Here is a 12,704-nt window from a genome sequence, read left to right as displayed (position 1 = left end):
TTTCCTGGGTTTTTTCCCTGTCAGCTTCTGTTACCTGAGAAGTCGCTGGCTCACCTCTGTAAATGTGGTCCAGTATTGCTAGCACTGCTCAGGGCCACTGGCAGTGGGCCCTTGTTAGCATCGTGTCCCTCTAACCTTGACCTGTCACCCCATAGCTTGCCAATGGCAAGCCTGATATTGTCTCTCTGTCCTATCATATCTAGTTTAAAGCTCTGTCAATGAGCCCCTGCTAGTTCTATTCCGTATAAACTGTGTACTGCAGTAGTCTCAATCTTGTGAGCCAACTGTCCTTAAACAGATGGATCTAATTGTGATTTACAGGTGCTTGTCCTCAGGAAACAGAATTTGGCTGTGAATTTGATGCATATGTGGGAATGGGTGGTGCAAGCCTGCCTGAGTGCGTGTGGAGTATTATTGAGGTAAAACCCTCCAGGACTCATTGAGCAAAGAGAGAGAGACAAAGATTGGTTTGTTGTTCCTATTGCTTGGATTTTAAACCAGGATGGTTATTAATTCTGATTAATTCTGTCCATCAGAAAGAAATTAGAAGACAATACTGAACCAGTTCATTATAGTTTGTTGTAATGTGGTCATCTATTTTAAATAATGGCAAAGGCTATTGCCATCCTAGTCAAGAGACAGTATCTCTTTTCTTGCTTTGTATAAAATTCTACAAGGGAATAGGCATTTTTGCCCTGTGCCAACATGACTAAAAGTAGTGCCATCCTTGAAAAAAAATGAGACAGTTCATGTCCTTCCTTGTTGGGTGTTGAAACCTCACTGGCTAACGTACAACACTTAGTCTGCTGAAACTCTTTCTGAATCACTGAGCTGTTTAATTTAAACAAGAAAGTATATTTATAGGGTAGTGCATACTGAACCATGAGCATATGCATTCCTCTTGTATTTACTCTGCACATTTTTTGGAAACATGAGAGTTGTAGAGTGAAACTGAAAATGTATATTAGATTGTACAATTTTTTGCAGTAAGACTATCTTTACAAGGCTTCGAAAATGTCCCTGATTCCTCCAGCTTCCCAAGCAAACTATCTGAGTACTAATGGTGTTCATAAAAAGTACTGCCTCACCACAGCTGTAGATCTGACGGCATATGTCAATCATTACCATCACCTAGTTACCATTTTCATGGCTGAATCCAGATTTCTGATGAGCTTTACTATTAATCTTTGATCTACTTTGAAATGGCTGATCAGAGTCATAAGCTTAACAACTCTAGCAATTGCTGTCAATGATTTTATAACACCCTGAAATGAAATAGACTATTTTTTTAATAACACCCTCTAATAATTGCATTAATGCAACTGTTAGGCACATTGAAATTCAATATAACTTCAGTTTGATCTGATAATCTGAACAAGGTGCTGGTTGAAATGAATTCTGATTGGTACTTGGCTCACATTTCAGAATATACAATGAGTATTCTAACAGAATTATAATTTTAACCCTCTTAAACTTCTGTGTTATCCGGTTTATATAAGTTCTTCTGAAAATGTAAATGTGGTAGTTGATTCTGCTACTTCTATCGTACCTTGTAATTATCTTGAATCCTTTACCAATTATACTCAATCAGATGCTGTATTGACTGCAGAAGAGATTTCAAGATCTGCCTCACAGATATTTCTCATTATTATAATCAAAATGGTAAGTTTTGTGATGAGCTCTGTGCTTTCAAATGGAGTTTGGGAAAAGGACTTCTCATTTGCAGATAAAATTCAGTCTCAAGGGTTTCTAGTCTTTCACAAGTTGCCTTTGAATACATTTTGATTTTTCAGAATTTAGGATGTTTATTCTAAATGACACTTGAGCGTTTAATTTTGGTTAATTATTAAATGTGTGAGAAGTCCTCAGTGAAATTACCCAAGTTGCCTGTAGCTGTTCTGAAATAGGAAACAAACTTTTACAAAAAAGCATAAAACATCCACACCCACATGTGAGGAGTATTTAATTGCCATTGATTCTTTGATTAGTGATTTTTGGTTGTTTGTTTTGGGTTTTTTTGTTTGTTTTGGTTTGGTTTGTTCTAACACTATAGAAGGTTATATAAGTGGATTTTTTCTTCCTGCTATCCCTGTATAATATTTTAAAGTGGATGTTTATGCAGTTTACAAACAAGCATAGACAGTGACAGAGGAATTGTATTATTAACATTTAACTCCAGCTACATGACTTTTGAGATTTTCCTTCCTGTTGTCACAGTTAGAAGGATTGGCTTCTGCTCTCAGGGACATCCTGAAGGTACTGACATATGAAAGAATCAAGTATGGAAGAGGACCTCAGGAAGAGCATCTATGTCACCTACCTAACCTCTCTGAATGAAACGATCTGTGTAGTTTCTCAACAGTCATTTGTCCAACCTGTTTTAAAAATTCCTAGTGCCAGCAACTTCATGACCTCCAGGACAAGTTACACTAGTAATTCACTGTTTCTACAGATATAGAATGTTTCCTTGCTTTACTTGAAACTATACTTTGGTTTTCCTGCATGCTTATCTATAGCCCTTCTATTTCTGCCTTCTTGTCCTGCAGTCATGTGGTGCAGTTCTCAACAACCTTTCAAGCACTGAGTAGGGAAGTGTCAGCAAGGCTTTCCTGAGTACACTGGAGGTGATACTTACCTAACCTATGTTCTTGCTAAAGCATCCAAGGGTAATGTATGCTTTTGCTGAACAGCTTTAAAGGACTTACTCATATACAACAGGGCTTACCCCTTATCAGCTCTTTGGAAATAGTTTTCTCCGGTTTTCTAAGCAGTTATTGCTAATCCTGCCTAAGTATGTGCCAGGTAGCTAACTTAATGGATCATCAACCCTCTGCAATTCATGAAGTTACTCTTCATGAATTCATTATGGATTGCTTGAGAACTGGATTTACTTTTCCAGAAAGGTTCTCAGGAAGACCATAAATTCTTTAGGTTCACTTTATGATTAAATTCTATTCTCCACTATATCGTTACTGTTATCTGTTGAATTGTGTAAAGGTTACAGGGGTGGCTTCTGTAAGAAGCTGATGGAAGCTTCCCCTGTGTCTGATAGAGCCAATGCCAGACAGATCCAAGACAGTCTCATTGGTGGCTGAGACCATATCCATCACCAGTCTGTGTGATAATATATTAAGAAGCAGGAAAAGTTATTGTGCAGGAAACACTGTGGCCAGAGAAGAGAGGAGTGGGAATGTGTAAGACAGCTCTGCAGATGCAAAATCAGTGAATAAAGGGAAGAAGTGTTCCAGGTGCCAAACCAGAGTTTCCATGAATCTTGGTAGTGCAGACCATGGGGAAGAAGGCTGTCCCCCTGCAGCCTGTCCACAGGGTCCATAAGGGAGCAGATAGATGTGCCTGGAGGATACTGTGACCTCGTGAAGAAACCCATGGAGCAGGCCCCTGCCAGGTGCTGTGGCCCTGAGAAGAGTGTGACCCTAGGAAGGACTCACACCGGAACAGGCTGTTCCTGAAGGACTGCGTTCCATGGGACCCACACTAGAACAGTTTGGAATGAATTGCAGCTTGTGGGAAACACTCATTTTGGAGAAGTTCCTGGAGGACTGTCTTCCATGGGAGGGATCTCATGCTCAAGCAGGGGAAAGAGAAGAAAGAAAGCAATGAGATAATGGTGAACAACTGACTATAACTTCCATTTCCCCATCCCCTTGTGCTACTCAGGGGTAGAAGGTAGGGAATTCACAAATGATGTTGAGCCCATGAAGAAGGATGGGGTGGGGGGGCAGGTGTATTAAGATTTGCTTTAATTTCTCTTCTGATTTCTTTCATTCCTATTTTGATTTGATTGATAATACATTAAATTAATTTCTCTGTGTCAGTTTTGTTTGTGACCATTATTGGCAAATGATCTGTCCTTGCCCTTACCTCAAACTACAAGCCCTTAATTGTATTTTCTGCTTCTGAACAGATGAAGAGAGGGGTGGTAGAGCTGCTCTTGAGCTCCTGGTGTCCAGCCATGTTCAATACACTACAGAAGATAACTAAACAGCTCTTTAGTATTACAGTACACACATACCATTCATAAAATACTGAGTAGGTGCAGATCCAGGACAGGTAGCCCATACAATGTATCTTTTAGTTACATACTTCAGACTTCAAACATTTCAATCTCACACATGACTGACACAATCTTTTAATGGTTTTAGTGGACATCATGCACTTTACTAAATATGCATAATAAAATTCATTCATATTCTAATTATCTAATTTTTTTACTCAGTGAATTCTGTCAGCTCTAGTTCATATATCATAGAGGCAACATACATGTGTATACACTTCTCTTGAATTTCACAGGGTTAATTAATGACAACTGTACATTGCAAAATAAGATACTGATTCTACAATTTAAAAAGCTTCAGTACAGATTCTCAGTGATGGAATATTGAAAATTGTGTCTGTCCTTCCTCATTCTCCAAGGTACTAATGGTATGTATAAAAACTACATAAAGCTTTGAACGGCATATATTAAAAGATTAATTCAACAATATCTTAGTCTGTGCAATGGTTTCCTATTAATTGGATTACCATAACAAATTAATTTAGTAGAGATGTCACCGAAGCTTGCCATTAGTGTGAATACTAAAAGTGTACCAAAAATGTGACATTAGATGTATCCATAGCTAGAGGAGAATAGCATAACTTGCTTATGAAAAACATGTGAAAGACAAAAGACAAAATAAAAGTTCACTTCCAAAAAATATATTCTACATGTGTGCAAGTAGACAGCATATGTTTCAGATGTAAAGACCATGTAAGAATTCCAGAGCCCCAGGAAATCGTGTATTCATCATGTACCTTGGACTTCTTAACCTGTCCTCTGTTCACTAATCCTAATTTCTTAAGATTCATTTTGGCATTCTGAGCTACTAGTATACTCAAACAAATGTCCTCCTTTAATAAAATTCTAGAGGAATGTTTCTTTTCTGCATCAAAATTCACTGGTATGCACCAAGATTGGACAAAAGTTCCTGGACCAGGAACAGGTTTGAATTTCAATATTCATGATTTCTCTTTAGGTGCAGGAGTTTTGTGGACTTTTAAAGCTAAATATCATAGAATTTCAAATATATAACAACATTAAAATTCAAAATTTTCAAATAGTATTTTCACTTTACTAAACTGCCTTTTTGTAAGTGGCATGACATGTACCCAGTTGAGGAAAGTAAACCTGAAACTTTTTCAAATGTTGAGAGAAATGATAGGTAGATAGAAAGACAGATGTTGTATTTCTCTGGGGAATGGTTTTTTCTGCAGGATCCCTGAAGCCTGTAACCATGTAGTTTGGCCCTTCCTTCCTTTCTTGACCCAACTGGCTGAGGTCCAGCCATCCCGCCTGGGCAGAAGCCTTGATAAAGGGCCTGTTCTTCCTCTTTCTTCTTCTTGCCCTCTGCCCTCTCTCCTCCTGGACCTCTCTTTGCCCTCTTGGCCTCCTGCCCTCATTTCCTCTCCTGGAATAAATATCTTGGATCAACCCTGGGGGTAAGAGCCTCTTTTGGGTCTTTTGCCCTGTCCCTGAAATATCCCCCAAAGCCTCCCAAGAAACTGAGCTAGCCCCGGGGGGCTGCAGGGGATTGGTTTCAGATAGATAGATAAACAGATAAATAGATAGATATCATTGCAGATTTCTCAGACATAAATTATTTTCTATTTTCTTAGTTCATAAATTACAAATAAACTTATCTTTATTAATATCCTTGAGGTCCTTGGACTGCATGTACACTGAATTAATTATAGGTGACACTTTCCTGTATTTGAAAGACCAAGATTTTAGATTAAGTTATTTAAGAATAAGTTTGAGAAAACATGCTCTGTTTGGATATGCTGAAAAAGTCTTTTCTGCCAAACTATTACAAGGCAAACAAATATGGTAGAATTTTCTTTCAGACTCTGTAAGTGTCAGTATGTGGCATAATAGTGTTCTTTCTGAACTAATACGAATGTGAGAATGTATTTGATTTGACAATAAACTATCATTTTTAAGTTAATCAAAGTAACTCCCTTGTATGTCTCAGTGCCCACCAAAATAACAAAGTCAAAAATCCTATCACAGTTCTTTATAGCTGGAACCAAGCAGAAAAACCTACCACAAGTTAATACAGCAAAGCCATGGCAATTTTCTCTTTTTAAACATAAAAAGTCAATCTTTGCTAGGTGTGTGTATGGGAAAAGAAGAAGTAAACATTAGCCAGCCTGAATGTACAGATTAGGAGATAGGCTGGATTTACAGCAGCTGCTTGTCTGAGGAAACAAATGACTCAAAATAGCAAGAGAATCACAAAAATGATACATATACAAATCTGATTGATTTGTAACTTAAATACAAATTATAGATTGTAAATAAGATCCATTGGTGTTTCATATTTCAAGGAACTGGTGTGGTGTGGAACAACAAGTGGATAAAAATCCACTGTGCACTGCAGAACTCACCTTTGCAGCTCACTGAAGTCTTAGGCCTTTTTCCAATCCATTTGCTATGTCTGGTCGTATGTCATGACAGTTTACCATTTACATTAATGTCACCTGAGTTTTGTTGTCATTATACATGGATCAATACCTAATATCATGCTAGACAGAGCACTTGAATTTTAGATTTTGCTTTTAAGCAGGCACATTTACAGGATTAAAGAATAAATACCTTTCTTCATTATTTCATTAATACCTTCTTTCTCCCCGGGTAGATTTTCTAGCTTTTAACAGTCCACTGCCAAGCAATAGCATTGGAAGCATATTTGTCCTCAGAACAGAAGTTTTACTGCTATTCCATTGAATACTTTCCAAACATTTACTTCCTATAATACCACAGTAAGCTCCTATGGGAATGGAATGCAAGGGAATTTAACCAGCCACAGCATAAACTCCAGCTTAAACTTTTTTTAATATGGATATCTCCAAGACACCCCTCAAACACAACCCTAGTATTCATACAGAAGGATTGAAAGTATTTGAAAATACTGAGGTGATTATTTTTCTCTCAAAATATCAGGGAATCTATTTTACTAAAACAAACTTGTCTTACAAGGTCTTGATTCTAAGACCTAAAGCTGGTGAAATGTGAAGGTCTTGGTATCTTACAGGGTTATTCCACCAAAGCTTCTTTCTGCTAGCATTTTTCAAGTTGCTGAAGAGATCATCTAAACAATGAAACACTTTATTTAATCAGATTTGAACTCCTCACTCATGGAGTAAGACTTTAAAAATTTTTGTTGTGATGTTTTATCATTAAAAAATACTGTGCAATTTTCCTGAAGTTATGAATTTCTTTAATTTAAAAGAAATACTTTTTTTTTTTTTAACTGATCATTCTTGGGGACCCTCACATTGTTTCTATTCCCTGTTTGAACTCTTTGTATGTCCACAGGAGCTTGTCTGTAACACAGCAGTGACATCAGACTGGACCATTCAGGAATAGTGTTGTATGAGTATTGAATTTGTATGCACGCTTATCTACTCAGTGTAAAGAACAGTTTTTAAAAATCAACAGATTAAATTTGTCATTAGCAAACAATAGCCCAGGTTTAAAACATAAGACTCCATATTGATGCTAATAACAGTAATACACAAATGAATTGTATTTTGTGTTCCTCAGATAGAGCATACGTGAATTGAATAATGAAAAGCTGGTATATTCATTAGCACTGTTTACATGGGCAAAATACTATACAGCATGAAAAAATGGAAATTAAACTCGATTTTTATAGTCCACGTGGATGAAATGAATCATAAATTGTTCACATTAGGCTGAAGTCTTAGCTGAAGTCTTCCTGTACTTTCAAAATATAACAGAAAATAAATCCAACCCCCATATATTTATATGTTAGCTAAGTTTGTCTCAGGAACTCTTATTAACTAGTGCAAGTATGTGATTGATAATTGGTAACTCTAGACTCTCTATCTGCTGTGCATGGGATTTGTACACTCTATAATTTATTTCAAATTTCCTCAAAGAAAAAATTGTTGCTGTCATCTCTCATCCTGTCAGTCTAAGAGTTTTCTAAAGCAGATCTCTTTATTTAGCACAGTTCTCTGAAATTTGACCCAATATATTGTACTTTCAGACATGGTATTCCCCTGTTTACAGCCAAACAGGATATAAAGGTCTCACATCATCAAGCAAAATTTTTCTTCATTATGCCACTTATATATTTGTTAATGTAGGAATTTTTGTGCCACTGATTTGCAGCCCATATTTTAGTATTACTTCTAATGTAAACACATGTAACAATCACATCATAAGCAAGTGGACTGCTGTTGAACAGACCCTGAAGTCTTTCCAATTTCTTTCAGTCTAGAAGTACATAAATAAAAGAAACAAAATTGAATACATTTGTGATTAGAGATGAAAAATATGACTGTATGCTGGGATTTTTTTCACTTCAGTGACTTGTGGCTGTTTATTTCCCTATGTAATATATCAGATAATAGAGCTATCCCACGTGCCTGAGGCTTAATCTTATCCTTGGCATGAGCAGATCCCAGAGCCAAATATTTGAAAATTAAGTTTCACTTCTTCCTAGTGGTTGCATGTTGGCAAGTGCATTATGATCCATTTGTATAAATGATCTTCAAACAGCTGTCAGTAAGAACCATGTTTAACATTGCAGTAAAACTTCCTAGAGGGGATCAGATTACAAGAGCAAACTGTGAAATAAAGGAAGTTATCAGGTAAGCAAAACTCTCCTTGTGTCTTTCATGAACACAGGGAGAAGTCCTGATTTCTAAAGCTGTAGTATCTTGGTCTAGAGAGAAAGAACAAATGATGGAGAGTATACCAGATTCTAAGGACCTAGGAAGCCTGCCCCTAAGGAAGCATGCAGCAGTACTTCAAATATGATTTACAGAAACACGGAGTAGTCCGAATTGGAAGAGACCCATAGAGAATCATTTAAGTCCAGCTCCTAAGTGAATGGCTCCTGGGGATCATAACCACAGTCCTGGCACTACTAATGCCATGCTCTAACTAACTGAGCTAATCTTGTAATACTGGTGGAGACTGAAAGCTGAGGTTCTGCTTCTTTGGAAGATCAATGGGATAAACTGACATTTCGCTAGAAACAGTGTAGATATTTTTCAAACTTTTAAAGAATAAGGATTCAAAGTTGAAATGGTGCTTGCAGTGCATATATGGGCTGTGCCAACTGGTGCGTTGATCTCTTCTGCTACTTTGTTATTTCAAACTGGCAATCTATCTAGCTCTGGAGACACTTCTTAGATGGATTTATGTTTAATTACTCTCCAGGTTTGCCCTTGCACATTACCTTGTGTCACAGGTATGGCACTCAATCTTGACTGATGTCTGTCGTTTGAATCTCATCCCATCTTGTCTTTTTCAGCTATGGCAAACTGGCTCAGAGCCAGTGCTCTATGGGCAAGTGCCAACATCCAGTTCATCCCGCCTCTAAATACTGACTAATTTGCATGACTAGGGATGCTGAAATAATCTCAGAGGAATGAGAAGCCAACAATGTGAGTATTATAGATGGGCAAGATGGCAGTTTTTTAACAGGCTGTACATATCTGACCCTAGGACAAGCCTACAGGAAAGTCCTGTTTAGAGAAGTGATATTTTGATGGCATCTGCCCAGCTCTAACATTATCTGGTTTTGATATGTGCAGGAAAACAAAGAGAGGTACAGACAACTGTCTTGGGGAAATGGAGTACCAAGAGTTCTGGACTAAAATTGGCCTTTGCAATGGTTAGGTATGAGAAGGGGAGAATAGAGATTAATATTATCAGCTTTACATTTCTGCAACAAGTGACATACTTGAAAAAAAAACTAAAGGTGAGCTCAGCAACCACTATTTCATTTTAGTAATGCAGAAAGTGAAAGAGAGTGGCCTGGATGGTGTGACCATGAGGCTATGGTGGCACATATGGACACCAAAATTAGAAAAAATTTAGGGAGGCAGTGTGTTGCCTCAGTACTATAATCCATGGGTGTCTGCAACATTCAGAAGGCGAAGCATGAGGAAGCTTGTCTGTCAGACTGGGCTTGGAGTACCCTGCAACTGGGTCAGGGCCTGATTTCCCAAAGTCCCTAGTGCTGGTTGTGGCTAGCTGAGAAACAGAGTGTGGAATGATGCAAGAAGAAGCAAGAAGCATCAGCAGATCAATACCTGACTCTGTTCCTAGTGTCACTGGCAAAATTGTGAGTTCTTTGATCATGGATTTGGTTTAACATACACCAGGTCTGCTGGCGACAGATGGGGTATGCTTGTAACAAAGGAGAAAAAGAAACTTGCACAAGATTTAACAAGAACTCATTGAGAGAATTTTAGACTAGATTTGAAGAGAAAGGGAAAAAATCCAGCCTGCTAGGGATAAGCTTGAGAGGAGCATGACAGTTTTTGAGGGGTAATGTACTAGTGAGGTCACTTATGGCCATCTTGATAGATTGTAGAGGATCGAGACGATGCAACAGCAAAGATGTGAGGCTGTTGAGCATCAGAAACCACACATATGCCTGAGAAATTGTGACATAAGCAGTAGAGCTTGTCTCTCTGAAAATGTGGCAGCATCAATATCCCAAATGAACTGCTTCTACACCAATACACACCGCATGGAAAAGAAATGGAGGAGCTGGAAGCCAGTGTGCAGTGGGAATACTATGACGTAGCAAACCTCACAGAATCAGGCGGGATGATTCAGGCAACTGGAATGCTGCACTAGAAGGCTATGAATTCTTTAGAAGGATAAGAAAGGAAAGAGAAGAGGTGGCATAGGCTTGTGTGCTAGGAGGTGTTTTCACAGAACTTAATGAAGGTCACAATAGGTTTACGTCCTTATGGGTCAGGGAGTCAGGGAGAAGGCTTACAGAGCAGATATCCTGGTTGGAGTCTGTCATGGACCACTCGACCAGAAAGGAAGGACAGATATAAAAATATTCCATGAGCAGCTGGGAGAAATCTCATGATCATTGGACCAACCTTATTTTAAGCGGGGACTTCAGTTTAGGCAGGTGTTTCTGGAGTGTGTGAAAGTAACTCCCTGACACAGCAAGTGAGGGATCCATGTTGTTTGTCAGCAGAATGGACTCGTGATTGATATGAAGGTTGGAGGTCATTTGGGCACAGCACCTATGAAATTACATTTTTTTTAATTCTCAGAGAAATAAGGAGCAGATTCAGCAAAAGACCTACCTTGACCTTCCAGAGGGCAAACTTAGGCCTGTTTAGGAGACTGGAGAGAGATTCCCTTGAGAGGGAGTTATGAAGGGCAAAACAATCCATGAAAGGTGGACACTCTTTAAGATGGAAATCCTAAAGTCTCAGGAGCAGGCTGTCCCAATGTAGCAAAAGATGAACCACTGGGACAGCAGCAAACTTGACTGAACTGTGAACTTTGGCTGGAAGTGAGGAATAGAACATGAATCAGGAGTGCCACTGGCAGCCAGGAGGGCCAACCCTGTCCTGGGGGGCATCAGGCCCAGCATTGCCAGCCGGGCCAGGGAGCAAATTGGTCCTGCTCTGCTCTGAGCTGGGGCGACCTCACCTCCAGTGCTGGGGGCAGTTCTGGGTGCTACAATATGAGAAAAACACAGTTATAGAAAGTGTTCAAAAAGAGGACTCTGAATATGGTGAAGGGCCTAGTGAGGAAGCCATATGGGGGAGTGGCTGTCATCATTTGGCTTCTTCACTCTGTGTCTTGGTTTGGGAAGACAGGTATCTGCCAAGGAAAGCCGGAACTTCCTTTGGAATGGAGAATGTAAACTACCACCACCACCACCCTTCTTCCCAATTAAAATTTTTTCAGTTAAAAAGCTTTTAGGCAAAAGATTTTGGAAACAGAAAATAGCAGTTCTTTACTAATATATAACAAAACAAACAAAAACCACAGCTACAGCATTGATAACAAAAACAGTACCAAGAACTTCGAGAACTTTGCTTCACAAAAAACCCAGGGCAGTTTGATCTTGGTGCCTTGTAGGATCCTCAGAGCACCAAGCTGGAACAGTGGAAAAAAGAAATCTAGGACTGGCAATTGCAGAGTGGCAGAAATGTCCTGGCAGAGCGGAGGCAGGGTGTCCCAGCAGGGCAGGGGGTCCAGGGTCACTCTGTAGCAGACGAGCAGCACTGATGGAACTACCCTGGCAGGGCAGGGCTGGCTCAGATCTCCCAGGGTGGCAGAGGAGCCCAGAACTCCAGGGTGAGCAGATGATGACAGACTTCCCAAGACTGGACCGCAGCGAAATCCTCCAGCAAGAGCACCCGAACGCTGAAAACCAGACTGCCTGGCTACCTGAAACACTGTCCTTTTCTCTGCCCCAAAAACCCTACCCTGCTCTGAGCTTCGACCATCCCTTGTTTTGTTTAAAAAGTCTTAAGTATGACATTTAGTCTCCTTGGTAACTTATGCGGAAAATTCTTTAGAGTAAAAAAGAACAAAACCCAACCCCCAACACTCTGGAAAAGAGGAGCCTGAGAGGAGACTACATCAGAGTCCACAGCATCCTCATTAAGGAAAGCACTGGTGGAGGCACTGATCTCTTCTTCCTGGCAGCCTGTTACAGAAGCTGAGGGAATAGTCTGAAGCTGTTTCAGGGGAGGTTTAGGTTGGATATGAGGAGAAGGTTCTTCACCTAGAGGGTGTTTGGATGCTAAAACAGGCTCTCCAGGGAAATGGTCGCAGCACCAGCCTACAGAGTTCAAAAAAAACATTTGGACAGTGCTCTTCAAGCACATGGTGTGAT

This window comes from Sylvia atricapilla, chromosome Z, assembly GCF_009819655.1.
Source record: "Sylvia atricapilla isolate bSylAtr1 chromosome Z, bSylAtr1.pri, whole genome shotgun sequence".
In the NCBI taxonomy this organism is placed as follows: domain Eukaryota; kingdom Metazoa; phylum Chordata; class Aves; order Passeriformes; family Sylviidae; genus Sylvia; species Sylvia atricapilla.
The sequence above is the reverse complement of the archived record's forward strand: the minus strand, read 5'-3'. Positions refer to the sequence as shown.